The sequence below is a fragment of the Poromitra crassiceps genome (assembly GCF_964638095.1).
Source record: "Poromitra crassiceps genome assembly, chromosome: 7".
In the NCBI taxonomy this organism is placed as follows: Eukaryota; Metazoa; Chordata; class Actinopteri; order Beryciformes; family Melamphaidae; genus Poromitra; species Poromitra crassiceps.
Genome location: NC_139628.1, coordinates 33,675,269 through 33,689,862, shown reverse-complemented (window position 1 = coordinate 33,689,862; position 14,594 = coordinate 33,675,269).

The following is a 14,594-nucleotide window of genomic DNA, read 5'->3' as shown; positions in this document are numbered from 1 at the left end:
CAGAAGCATCAGCTGTCCCATGTTGGCACAGTTGGGTTCGTAAAGTGTGGAACAAGGTGCTTCCAGCCTGCAGCCTTAGACCACCATAGCTTATTGTTTAAACGGACCTGTTATAGGGATGCACCGACTGCAATATTCTGGGTCGATACCGATACCGATGTTTAAAATAACAATTTGGCCGATAGCCGATACTGATTTTTTACGCCTTTTTTGACAAAGAAATCTTCATTATAAATAAATAACTGACCTGTTTTAAAGTCTTTTGAGGCCTTCATCACACTATCTTTGAATGAGCACAAGTTCAATACTGTAAATGTAATTATGAAACAAATAAATAATAAATGATGTGAGCCAACTGATAGACTAAATATCCACTGTAATCAGTGAACAGCATATTTTTTTGCAGATAGCCGAATGCGGTCAACATGCCACACATGCGGTCACCGAATGCGGTCAATATCGACCGATACCGATATACGGTCGATATATGGGTGCATCCCTAACCTGTTGTCTGTTGTGATGTTGCGGGCTAAGGGAAAGGGAAAGCCCAGTGTAGTGAAGTGCATTCAAGCATGGATCAGTAATTAGTGCTGAGAGTGGCTATAAATTTGGATCTGCGATGCCAGAATGTGGTGCTGAGCCTCCTGCAGGCGGCCTGGACCTCATCCATCAGAAGATCTGTGTTGGAATGGGCCCAACTCCGAAGGCGTTAACTTTAGGGGCGGGAGGATCAAACCCTCCGCATCTAATGACTCTGGCATATTATGGGCAGAGCAGCAGCCAAACGGCAACTCCAAAAGAATTACAGCAAAATATTGAAACTTCAATTAGAGAAGTATAGAGAGGGATGAGAGAGAGTGAGGGGAATTGTCAATGGGAATGCAGGGAGATAATAGTGAATTGAACCTCTGATCTGAAGAGCAAACAACACTGATGGCAGCTGAATATGTTGTTGAAATGGCTGTAATGGAGTTTCAAACTACTAACGAAAGGGTTTCACATTTCTTTTTGAAGTGTGTGCGTGCATGTGTGTGTGTGTGTGTGTGTGTGTGTGTGTGTGTGTGTGTATGTGTGTGTGTGTGTGTGTGTGCATGCACGCGTGCGTGCGTGTGCTTGCGATCAAAGCCAACCACAAAACCGGACTCAATAAAGCTCAACTGTGCTTCTGAGAATGCAGAGATGATATCCGTTTAAGACAAATGACTGCACAAATCGGCCCAAATGATAAGAGATGACGCCACCAAAATGAGTGTATTAATTGAAACACATTTCCTGCATTTCCATCATCATCACCACCGCCATCATCGGCGCCACCTGGCTGCTACTGCTTTTACGGTCGCTCTGATGGTATTCAATGAGGCAAGGGAAAACCATCTGACCGCACGCTTCGCTGCACCCACACCATCCTGACGCTTTCACCTCACGCCTAGATAAGTTGAGGATGATATGGCTTCTAATTTGGTCTAGATCATAATTTCATGCCCGATGGATCCAACTGACGAGGCACAGAGTTTCCAACTGAGATGAGTGTGATGCCGCCGCTGAACTTCAAACACAAAGTGGTTTGCGGATATTGAGCTACAGGACTAATCAGAGCAACTTACCAGACCGTCTACATTTCTTGCATACCTCTCTGAGTTATTGCTCTAATCCTTCACTAAATCTCATTTGCTTTTGGATCTGTTTTATTCATTGCAAGCCAATTTTGAACTCCACCACACCATAGGCGGATTATGACACAAAGGGCCCCTGGGCAGTGGGCACAGACACCTACATAGCTACCCCCGCCCCATCCACCACCACCACCACCACCACCTCCTTTGCTACCACAACAGGACATTTTTTGCAACAAGTACAGTCACGTATACGCAGAGGCAATCACATAATATCGCTTGAATCTCAACTCAGAATCTACAGCTCAGAATTTAGACGGTCAAATGCAACAGCATGTTAGAAAAACACTCACTGAATATAATTTTGGAATACGTTTAAGTCACTTCTAACAAGTGAATGCCCTCTTTGCGTGTATAATATCGCTATCATGCTAAGCCTATTAACTTTTTCCGTTATTGAACTTATGGGAGAGAAAACACTTACCGGTACAAAGGAATTGCAAGTTGCAAACATATTCTAGGCCTACAAAGCATATTTTACAGTGTAAAATGCCTTTGATTGTCTGCAATGTCACAAAATCGACTGTACGGCCACACAGTAGCTGCATGTATATGAGTCAGTGGTTCCTCTTCTGACAGATCAGGAGTGGAGAACATTTGGGGGTTTTGGTAGGCCATGGTGAACATTACGAGGCCTTTGTACAGCGCTTTACAAGACTGAGGTTCAACATACGGGACTTCGAGGAGAACTTCACCGAAAGACAATGTTCATTTATTTGGCATATATTCATGCACAAATGACATCACTGGTCCACAACTTACTGAACTCAAATCAACTCTCAATAACTGTCAAACTAAATGGGTAATGTCTGTAAAACGGCTTACAGTTTTCGGATGTGTGATCGTATGCGAAAATAAATCAGCATTGTTTTTCGGTGAACATCTCCTTGAATAATGAATGTCAGACTACTCTGACATGTTCAACATGTTGACATGATATACTGGATGCATTTTGGGAGCTGTAAACTCATTTAGTTCAAAGCATTTCTACCCCGAGTTCCAGAGACTTTCATTTCGTTTGAACCTTTTTTTCCTAATTAGCCTGTTCCTCCACTGAACATGAACAGATATAAACAAGTTCCTCAGCTCCTCCACTTTTCAGCTTTGACTCATTACTCAGACCAGCATCATTTGTTGTTGTCGTCTCCATTGCTGTCTGAGCACTCGCTCTCTCTTTTTCTAATCTTCGTCCTCGTGTCCGGACATCGTCTATAATATATCCTCCTATCCGGTAGCATTCAGGTCGGCCAAATCCTCTCCGGTACATTGTGGAGTGGAGCTACATCTCATGACATGTTTCATGGTTTGGGGGATGATTGCCATTTTCCATTTCTTCATGGACGCCGTGCAGCGTCGCTCCCCAACCCGCAGGCCGTTTAGAGTTTTCCAGACAGCCCAAGGCTGGACATGACCGGTAGCGAGGCATCCATTTGGGATGATGCCTCTATCCATCCATCGGGTTGACTGGCCGGCCGCCCAGGCTGTTCCACTGGTGGTGAAGCCATTCACTGATCGTGGCATCAGCTGGGCTGGTCTCCAACACGTCAGGGCCTCCAAGAAACTGCTCCTGCATGGGGCTGAGCAGTTCATGGGCAGCAAAGTGGTCATGGAGTGGGTGCCGGGTTGTCGTTGGCTTGCTTTGTGCGTTCGACCTTTGCAGTGACCGCTCTGCGGATGTCAGGGCAGGGGGAGCGATGCCTGTGACGGCGTAAAGGCGGGGCACCAGGGTTGTTTTAATGCGCCCTGTCACTATCCTGCAGGTCTCGTTGAGGATAGGGTCTAGTTTCTGCGCATGATATGATCTGCTCCATGCTGGAGAGGCGTAGTCGGGGGTGCAGTAGCACAAGGCTAGTGCCGATGTACGCAACGTGCTTGGATGAGCCCCCCCCCCCCCACTTCGAGTTTGTCAGCCGTCATAATAGGCTGTTCCTGGTGGAGACCGTGGCTCTCTTGGATATGTGCCTTGTAACTCTTTCTAATCATTTCATCTCATGTTCATTTAATTTCATGCCAGACTTAAAAAAGTTGTTTTTCTTGAAGCAAATGAAACATCCTGCCAAATTCCACTTATTTATTAGATTTAGCACATGAAACGACTTGTTAGGATGGATGTTTATGTGTGTGTGTGCGCGTGTGTGTGTGTACCAGCATTGTTGTTCCCTTTGATTTTTTTTAATTTTAATTTGATTTTAATCATTGACTGTAAATATTTGAATACACTTTCTCCCCTTGCCTCCAACTAAAGATGAGTGACATATGTTTCAGAAGGTCATGACGGCAAAGCAGACACAGCATATGGTGCGCGTCCCTCTGAAAAAAAACAGCCTGATCAATTATTCATCGAGTTCTGCTTATAATTTCTGAGAGACATGGAGAGGTGGGTGTGAAGCCCTAAATGAATGATAATGTGGTGCATGGGGGACAGCGAGGTCAAAGCTCTGAGTCTTGTTTAAGGAGTCTTGTTTTACGGACACTTCAGCAGAGCGGACACTTGCTTAAGGACACTTCAGCAGAGCAGACACTTGCTCTGGGCTTGAAGCTGGACTTACAGTTAAAGGATAAGGAGAAAAGGGGAAAGATGCTCCTCATGTAGAGAGATTGACTGACCTGTTGAATCGGGGTTGAATCCCTATGTTCCCCGGGTCCTATGTTCCCCGTTTTTCCCAAATGGTGTCCACCCGCTATGCCGACCACCCGCAATGCCGACCTTAGGTTTAGGCGTGGGGGTGGGAGAGGTTAGGTTTTGGGTTAGGGTCTGGGGGAGGTTAGGTTTAGGCATGGGGGGAGGTTAGGTTTGGCGTGGGGGCTGGGAGAGGTTAGTGAAAAACGGGGAATATAGAACCCGGGGAACATAGAACCCGGGGAACATAGACATGATCCCGTTGAATCAGTGAGGTCTTTTGTAATATTCCGAAGCTCAGATCACGTCCGTGTCATTGATATAGCCTGCTTGTTTGTTCACAGAATTCACACCCGCGCTCATTGTTTTGACTCGCGGGTTTCCTCCAGGTCCGGCTGCCTTCCCCTAACGCGTGACGTTAGCGTGTCCTCGAGAATTAGTAACATGCCACATGGCCTCAGCTACTGGAAGACATACTGTTACCCTCTGTTTACACCATACGCCAAAGCCACGCTTAAGCCATGCGGACGCTGAGCTCACGCTAAACCGGTCACACAAGAAGCACTCTCTCTTTTCCTCAGCGCCTCGCTCGGCGCATCTTGCCCCTGCCCACAACTTGCATTGACTTCATGCCTGGCAGCTTCACGCGTCACGCTTGGAAAATAGAACAGAATCCCGAACGATCGCTTCAGCGCAGCTTCAGCGTGGCATGGCTTGAGTGTGGTGTGGTGTGCGGCTGGTGTGAACGGTCTCGCCTGTTAACAAGGACGGCGAAATGAAACTTGTGGGTTGAGCGTAGGTTGAGCGTTGCTTCGGCGTATGGTGTGAACGTGGGCTAAAAGTGTTGTTCGTTGAAAGCTTTGTTATTACAGAAGATTCATGCACCCAAAGGCCGCACCCAAAGGCCCTGAGCGCTTTCATTTACTGTGTTACTCACTTCCTGACGAAGAACGTAAGACCGGAAACGTTAATCAAATAAACTGACTGGGAGTATATGTAAGTGTGCAGACTTTATTAGATTTTTCAAGTTCATCTCTGGTTTGTCCTCCGCCTGACCTACCTGCCTGGATGTGCACGCTGCCTCTACTTTCTTCTTCATAATCACAGATGATGACTCACACTGCTGCAAAAAGTGAGAGTCATCATCTGTGAGCAACACAGCAAATGAAATTTGGAATTGAAATTTGGATCTCTTTGATTGAATTAGAAAATACATGCATAATACAGAGATGATCACAGCCTGTTCAATTACATTAAATAAACACCATGGAAACATTGTCCAAGCTTAACCAACTTGAACTGATCCACTTCAAAACAACGAAGAGTGTAGATATCTATTAACGAGCGTGCATCCCATATTGACATTTAATTTGCACACTCGCCCTCTCAACATACATATGTGGTGGAGATCATCATAACAAAGCAGACTGAGGAGGTCAAACAAGGACACCAGTTGTCTGTTTGCATGTTCAGTGCTTGATTAAAATGTTTTCGTTCACATATTGTCTACAGTAAATACAAATGTGCATCCAAACAAGAAACCTATTGACATTTAATTTGCACACTCGCGCTCTCAAGTATGGTGGAGATTTATGATAACAAAGGCAGCTGACTGAAGAGGAAACATGAGGACATCAGTTGTCTGTTTGTTTGCATGTCCGGTGCTTGAGTAAAATCTTTGAGTTCACATAGCCTATTACAGTAAATAAAAACTGAATTTATTCATCTGTTATCAGTATCCCACTTTATTCTGTAAGCAAACAGATTTGATTAGATCGTATATATATTGAATGAAACCAACATCAAAGTCAGTTCAAAGGGTGTCAATTTGTATTGAAGAGTGGTGGGGACATAGGAGCTCAGATGTTGAATGTTGAACAGTCTTCAACATATCAAGGTCAAACAACATCGTGGGAGTTAGAGCTGTCACCTTGAACGAGTCATCACTGATGCTCTAATAATAATAATAATAATTTATTGGATTTATATAGCGCCTTTCAAGACACTCAAAGCGCTTCACATATCAGAGGAGGGAGGGGGAGGGAACTCAACTCATCCACCAGCGATGTGTAGCACCCCCCTGGGTGATGCACGGCAGCCAGTTTGCGCCAGAACGCTCACCATACATCAGCTATCACGATGGAGAGTTGAGGACTGAATGTACCAATTAAGTAATGAGGGATGATTAGGTGGCCATAATTGAAGGAAGGCCTGTGTGGGAATTTAGCCAGGGCACCGGGGTTACACCCCTACTCTTGCGAAGAGTGCCGATGGGATCTTTAATGACCACAGAGAGTCAGGACCTCGTTTTAACGTCTCATCGGAAGGACGGTGCTCACTCACAGGACAGAGTCCCTGTCTCTGCCCTGGGGCATTGGGGAGCTTATTCATCAGATCAGATTATTCGTCAGACCATTCGGACCAGAGGGGAGGAGCACCTCCTACTGGTCCTCCAACACCCCTTCCAGCACCAGTCTCCGATCCAAGGGAGTATCCTAGGCCAGACCTGCTTAGCTTCCCAAGGAAAACCAGTAATGTCATGTAGGAGCCACTGGTGCTGACAAGTTCACCAGTCAGGTGAGATACATTTTCAATAGATTACCACTTGCACCATTTAACACGTTTGCAGAGTGTACAAAAAACAAGTTCACCGACCAGAGGGGGTGCTGGTGTCCCCAATCGGGCTTCCCACCCGCAGGCACAGCCAATCGTGCCTGTATGGACGCCGGACCAAGCCGGAGGTAGCACGTGGATACGAACCTGCGACCCTCATGCTGGCGGGAAGGGAATCTACCGCTACACTAACCGGATGCCCAATGTGTACTTGTATTAAAAAGCTTTAGGTAAAGTTAAAGTTAAAGAAAACTAGGCCTGAAGAACCTATATGTTCAAAACGTTTTTTTTACTACTATTATTTATAGTGTTCTCCTATCGGTCATCAACTGCATGTTTGCGACTGATGCCGTAATGACATGGTAATGAGTGTCACCATCGGCCGACCTGTTCAAGTCCCTTCTGTGAAATACGAGTGCTAATCGAAGTTGAAGTACCAATCACAGCGAAGCAGCATTGTGAGACTTCTCCCCATTGGTCCGCCTTGCATTCCGGTGCGGGTCAACACTAAACCACTTTTGTCCTCTAAATAATTGAACGTGATGAAATAATTGCTGAGGTGGGGTCGCGACAGTGAAACGTTACAGAGGGGGTTTGGTTTTACAGAACCAAGCGATCTCTCAGCCAGGCTGGTTAGTGACTCCAGGGGTTTATAGGGTGCGACTGGCAAAGCGATCACACCTGTAACATGGCTTCTTGATTCATAGCATGTCATGGCCACAACCAGCCACAACCCCACTGTGAATGACAACGAGCCATTATGCAAAAGTAGGCCCTCAACCTAATTGGCAGGGTAAAAAAAACGCTAATTGGTAGGGGTTTGGATTGCACGATGAATATTTCATAATGTACTCTGACTAAAATGGATCCTACCTGAACTAGTAACATAGACCGTGCACTCTGAGTGTCATGACATACATACTGTACTGTACAGTAGTGAAGTTGTCCTGGCTGAATGATAAATACATGATGGCTTCTTTGTTGTGTGAAATAAAATCCATTCAAAATGTCAGCGTAGACTAATCTACCTTGGACATAAGTGATGGATGACTATCTGAAGTTATCAATCAGAAGAGACTTGTAGACTGACATTATTATAGGCCAAGAGGCTGCTGATTACTTTGATTTCATGAGGTGCACTCATGGATGAGGACTGGGTCATATGAGGAGGACGCATGCCAGCACTCACCTACTGTATGGTATGATTCTCATTAAAATTAACGTATTAAACATTCATGTAGCAGCTGGAATGAATACCTTACATTAACTTATCATAGCTGCTTGACTTCTCTCAACAGAATATTTTTGATTTGTTATATATACCGGTATATATTATTATTATATTATATTATTCTCTTTCATTGTAAATTGCTATTTATCACTAATTCTTGTGCATAGCCTACTGGATATATTGGACTGCACTTTTTGTTTTTCAGTCATTTCTTGATTTCGTCTTCTGATTATTGAGGTTCAAAGCTACGCTGCATACTTAACACAAAGTCAAATTCCTTGTATGTAATCTGATTACATACTGGGTCAATAAAGCCCCTTTTAGACTGGTCAAAAATCCCACGAATATCCATATTTTTGAGTCTAAAAGTTTCCAAGCCGGGCCGTTTAGCCGAGAGCGACCCTGCAAGTGAGGTGGGTTTTTACGCGTCGGCTCTGCTCCGGCTGGCCATATAAAACTTGGCGGTGGTCCAACCCGTGATTTTCCGACCGTGCTTCTCCTCTGCCTGAGTTGCCGCCCCTTTTCCAGTCAGTGAGATTCAGTGATTCCCACAGCCCTAAATTCGCCTGTTAATTCATTTACATTGACCGAATATGCTGAGAGGAAAAAAGTGTCTCTCGTCATGCCCACACAGACCAGCCCCAGGCGCATAGACTGCGTCAATTCAGCCAGAATGTAAGTAGGTCGTCCGCTTTAGCTCTTTCAAAAATAAAGCCCTCATTGTAACGTTCACATTTTGAGTAATGCTTTACAGCTTCACTATTATGTAATCCTAACATCAAAACGAGTAGAAGGGAAAAGGGAGGGGGAAGAGACAGCCCGCAGCACTGGAGAAACGCGGGTTGAGTGTGATATAAAAGTTTAAAAGGCGATGCTGCTGCTGCTACCCCCTGCTGCTTTCATGGGTAACAAAAACACATGTACTTTTGATGTAAACAAGGTATAAAAGTGATTCTCATTGTCTCAATCTCACTCTCTCATGCTCAAAAGGCCAATAGAAAGGCAGGCGACGCCCTGACACGTCAAACCCCCCACTGCTCGTTAGCCCTGCCGCTCGTTAGCGCACGGCAGTGGGCCCATTGATCATCATGACCTGCTTCATTACTGATCCATGGTGCGCTGTACTCACGGTCAGCTCCTTAATGATTCATGCTTTTCATCAACTCCAGGCTCATGTTATTTGACAAAGGGGATGAATAAGTGAATGTCTTTTGCCTCTCAGATGTTGGGTCTTGTGAAATATTTCTTTGCTGTGTGAGTGATATGTAAAGTAGAATTTGTGTGTCTGCAAATATATAATAAAAGTAGGTCATATACTACTACAACGGCAACATGAGTTCAATATTAAGGGAAAGTGGCTCCAGGTCTGACACACAGATGCTTTTCAGTGACACGGCCTCACAAGATGGAAGTGTTGAAAGTCACACCATGCATCTGCCTGACAACAGTGGGCAGACGCTGGCAGATGTGGACTGTGATTTCGACTTGACACTGCACATTGTGTGCATTGTCAGTTAGAATTGCTGTTTGTTGACATCATCCCGAGCTGCACTTGCACGCAGAGGGAACCTAAAAGTGGACCGGAGCGGAATTACACTTCATCTAATGCAAGGTAGCCTAGCCTATATATGTGTAAAACGAATAGAAGGTAGAAGATCCGAACATTCTGCAGATCTGTGGTGTACACGTACATCCATTATCGTGTGTGTGTGCGTGTGCGTGCGCGTGCATGCATGCAAGAGTTAATATGCATTCATTTGTGTGTGTGTGCATGCAAGAGCTAATATGCATGTGTGTGCGTGTGTGTGTGTCTGTGTGTGTGTGTGTGTGTGTGTGTGTGTGTGTGTGTGTGTGTGTGTGTGTGTGTGTGTGTGTGTGTGTGTGCGTGCGTGCGTGCGTGCGTGTGTGCGTGTGTGTGTGTGTGTTTATAGGTGTGTGGACCCAGTGGATGCACTGAAGGCAGACTGACGCAGATGGCTTGGTCTTTCCAGAACTCAAAATACAAAACAAAACCTACTGCCAAAGCACTGCAGGGCATAATGCATAAACAAAAACTTAAACTGGTGCTGGCTAACCTGGGAATAGCGGGAATAACAGGAAGTCTGTTACATGGGATACCCGTTCAAATCCCTCTCTATTTGGGAGGAAGAATGATTTTGAGAACTCCTGCCCTAAATTCAATGCCCTCACCCTCATCCTCAGAATGACATTACCTTCATGACGGTCATTATCCTGACAGGATTGCATTGTTTGCATGATTGTGGGGAACAACTGACAAATGGTGTCATTAAAGCCAAACGGCTTGGGAGTGCAAGTTAGTGTTGTGATTGATCGAAGGTCTAGCAAGTTAGTGTTGTGATTGATCGAAGGTCTGGCAAGTTACTGTTGTGATTGATCGAAGGTCTGGCAAGTTAGTGTTGTGATTGATCGAAGGTCTGGCAAGTTAAGGTCCTTACACATCAAGAGCGATGTAAATATACGGCACGAAATTGCGATGCGAGTTTTGACCCACCTGTCAATCACAGCCACAGATGTGTACACGTCGGAAGCAAATTTCTGAAAAATCGACCGCGGTTCGGAAAAAAAAACGCGGCAATAACGCTCTGCGAAACTTCGCCGTTGGTATGCACGGTTGCATTGACTGATATAGGTTCGGAAAATATTATTATTAATCGCACGAAAAAAAACGCTCCCGATGTGTAAGGACCTTTAGTGTTGTGATTGATCGAAGTTAGTGTTGTGATTGATCGAAGTTAGTGTTGTGATTGATCGAAGTTAGTGTTGTGATTGATCGAAGGTCTGGCATTTTTCACCACTAATTAAATCGCATTGTGCAACAATACAGGCTTCATGGCTTCTTAACACATGTTCGCTCTGAAATTAGATGTTGCTGCTGATTGGGAGATTGAAATGAGATGTTGCTGCTGATTGGGAGATTGAAATGAGATGTCGCTGCTGATTGGGAGATTGAAATGAGATGTTGCTGCTGATTGGGAGATTGAAATGAGATGTTGCTGCTGATTGGGAGATTGAAATGAGATGTTACTGCTGATTGGGAGATTGATGGCTTGGTCGAGTGTCTTGTTCGGGATGTCAGTGGTCCCCTCCAGTCTGGATCATTCAGTGATTGCTCACTTGAGGTACAGTATATGACAAGGATGTAGCCTACCTATCTGAAATGCTGTATGTTATGTTGTATTTTATGAAAGTGAATATAGAGCAAAACGTGTGTTTCAACACTTAAATAATACACTGATTGGCAGAGGCGCTATCAGATTATAGTTAAAGATGAAAGTAAAACCATTTAAAAACTCAAAAGATAATATCTCAGACACCACTAGCGCAGTTGGAAAATTGGACAACTTGGAGGGATCATGCAATTTGGCAGAGTGTTTTGGCATTTAAAGACATTACATTGAGCTGATTGAGGTCCTATAATTAAAGGTTGACATTTCTAAATTGAAAGGCCTTAACTAAAGCACTATAGAGAGCCAAAGTGAATGTCACTTCCTGCTTTTTTCCCTGTATCAGCGTGTGAAAAAATATGAATGTTGGTGAACGGAGAGATAGGGTTACTTTTTTGATCCCGTTTGAATTGTGCCACGGGGTACACGTTACATTTTGTCAATTTAAAAGATAACTATGCATGTCAAGAAAGTCGCAGTTTGTCCTGAAACTGAAACTGAAACGTAAGGTTTAGTTTTGTCAATCAACTACATCTCGTGTCGCACATCACACGTGACACCATCAACAACAATGGCCTGGCGGGAGAGACGTCACTTACGCGAGTGGTTGTGCGTGCGTAGTCTTTCTGATTTATAACTTATAGTGCCACAGTTTTACCACAAACTGTGACTTTCTCGACTTGCAGGGTTATCTTTTACATTGACAAACGTGTGTACTCCCGTGGCACGATTCAAAAGGGATCAAAAAGGTAGCGTATAGGTAGCGTGACGTTCACTTTGGCTCTCTATACTGTACCAGCCCAACATGAAACTTGCTACACGCATCCATCCAGCTATAAAGTGCCGCAGGGATGACACATTTTTGTAGGCCAACAACCCGAAAAGTTTATGATACTTTGCTCTTTTGTTCAACAAGATAATATTCACAAATGAACACCACTTTTATGATTTTTGAAGCATAAATGCAATCGCCAAAAATCACGATAGACAGAAAACGCTTCAAAAAACGTAAAAATGGTAATGGTGAAAATGTTAAATGTTTAACTCAAATGTGATATTCAGGCGACGAAAGGATTCACGCGGGGCTTTCTGTCAGTCTGTTCTTTCTTTATGCTATAAGATACAGGCTTCATGAATAACATTCAGAGAGCCTATCATTGATCTGCAGCTAGTCAGAAATCTATGTGAGGCTCATTTATGGGTGGATGGATGGATGGATACAAAGTCCTTCTGCCTCTCCGTTCCGCATCATGCCTCACATGTGTCTTTTGTGCACTTTTAACAATATGCCCACGTGCCTTTTGTGCACTTTTAACAATATGCCCCTCCCACTTCAGCGGGGCTCTGAGAGCGTTTCTTCATTCAGTTCTTGACTGGCTGGTAGAAGCCGTGGTTTGTACGAGGCGTTACTGTCACTGTGTCTTTACTGTCACCGTGTGTCTTTAGTCCCGGCACAGGAAGTGAAGTCTCAACCCGCTGCCGGTGAAATCAAGCCTCACTCCACGCGTGTGTGCTGCTACGCCCCCGGCATGTTAAGTAGAGTCCTATCTGTGTCCCTTTCCATGAAGGTGGACGTCAGAATGAGCAGACGGATGCGGTGTGGAGACTGCCGTTTTCACAGAGTTAAAAAAAAGCGTTTGAATATGTTAGCTCATGTCTGATGCTGGAAGAATGGCTGCCGGGAGATGACGAGCTCTCCGAGTGTCCCGGCGTATATCATGTGATTAGGTCGTAGAAAGGTCACGAGCTGTGTGTTTAGGTTACTTACTATAATGAAATGATGCAGTTTTCACGGTTATGTCACGGTCACGCGCTCGTACGATTAGTCAATGCTGGCTATCAATCAAAAGTGGGCGAAGCCATGTCCTTATTCACCTTATGTAGCCACGCCCATTTGATCCGGTTGTGTGGTTGTGTCACGACTTCCGGCTAAAAATAAGAAAAAGAAAAAGGCCAGCTGCTCCAATATCATCTAACTCTGAATTAGCTAATAATTTAGCCAATTGTATGTAACATACCAAATAAAAGCAAACGGCAATGTCTAAGAATGTAATTGGCTCGTTAATTCTCGCATTCAAGGGAATTACGTTAACGTCTGCGGGTCTTATAGACGTAAGTGGCTCGCGCTGCGCTCGGAGGAGAGAAAACCATCTGAAGCTTTCTTTGTTGGAGTCCAGGTATGTTTTACAAGAAAGTGCTCGTCATTGTCGACGATAACGTTATCTGACCTGGCTAACAGTGGATACTCTTGCTTGCTTGCTGTGTACCGAGCTCAAAGTAGTAGGCTACGTTCTTTGTTTTACCCCCTGCACTGTCCGCTACAAAAACAACTTTCTTCTTCTGACGTTCTTTTGGCCCACCCATGAACATAAGGTGAATAGAGACTTCCGGGGCAGTCAGTGCCTTTTAATGTCGGATCACACAGAAGATGGCGGCCGTTTTGCGACAGCGTGTTCCTTAGGTTGATATAGTGTAACGTTACAGTATATGTTTGTAGGCGTGTTGTGTTGTTATGTCTTATCTGTGAACAGAGACATCGAAGGCATTCAAGACAGCTGCCCAGGAGCTCTGCCATCTTATTGATTTGACAGCCTTTTCTTGCAATTACTAGTGGACGCCCCTGGGAGTTAGACCCCCCTGGGAGTTAGACCCCACCCTGGCCTGGAACACAGTGGCTCCACAGCTTCTGGGACAGATATCACATCACTTATGTATAGAATTGGTGATGTCACCAGTGATCTCACTCGAGCTCAATGATGGTGTTATCAGTCAGTGATGTCATCAGTGATGATGTCACCAGATGATGTCATCATTGCTCGAGTGACATCACATAAGCACGTAATTAGGGCAATCCATGTAATTAATTACCTAATAAAAAAATCTGGTTAGGTCACACGCAGGGGTGCTCTTTACACTTCAGCCCGATCGCATGTAAAATGGCATAGCTGTGGCCGAACACAATTCTGCTCACACACACTCACACACAGACAGACAGACAGACGCTTCAATTTCTCATTCTTATTATAAGATGCCCATGGCTTAAGCGTTCACTAGAAGCCTGGATGAACCAGCTCGATGTTAATGTTACTCTTAAACCCTATAGGAGTGCTTTGGCGGTGACATGAAGTGCAGTCACACACTTTCACACTCACTCTCACACGCACGCATGCAGACACGCACGCACGCACGCAGACATGCACGCATGCACGCACGCACGCACGCGCACGCGCACGCACGCACGCACGCACGCACACACACACACACACATACAC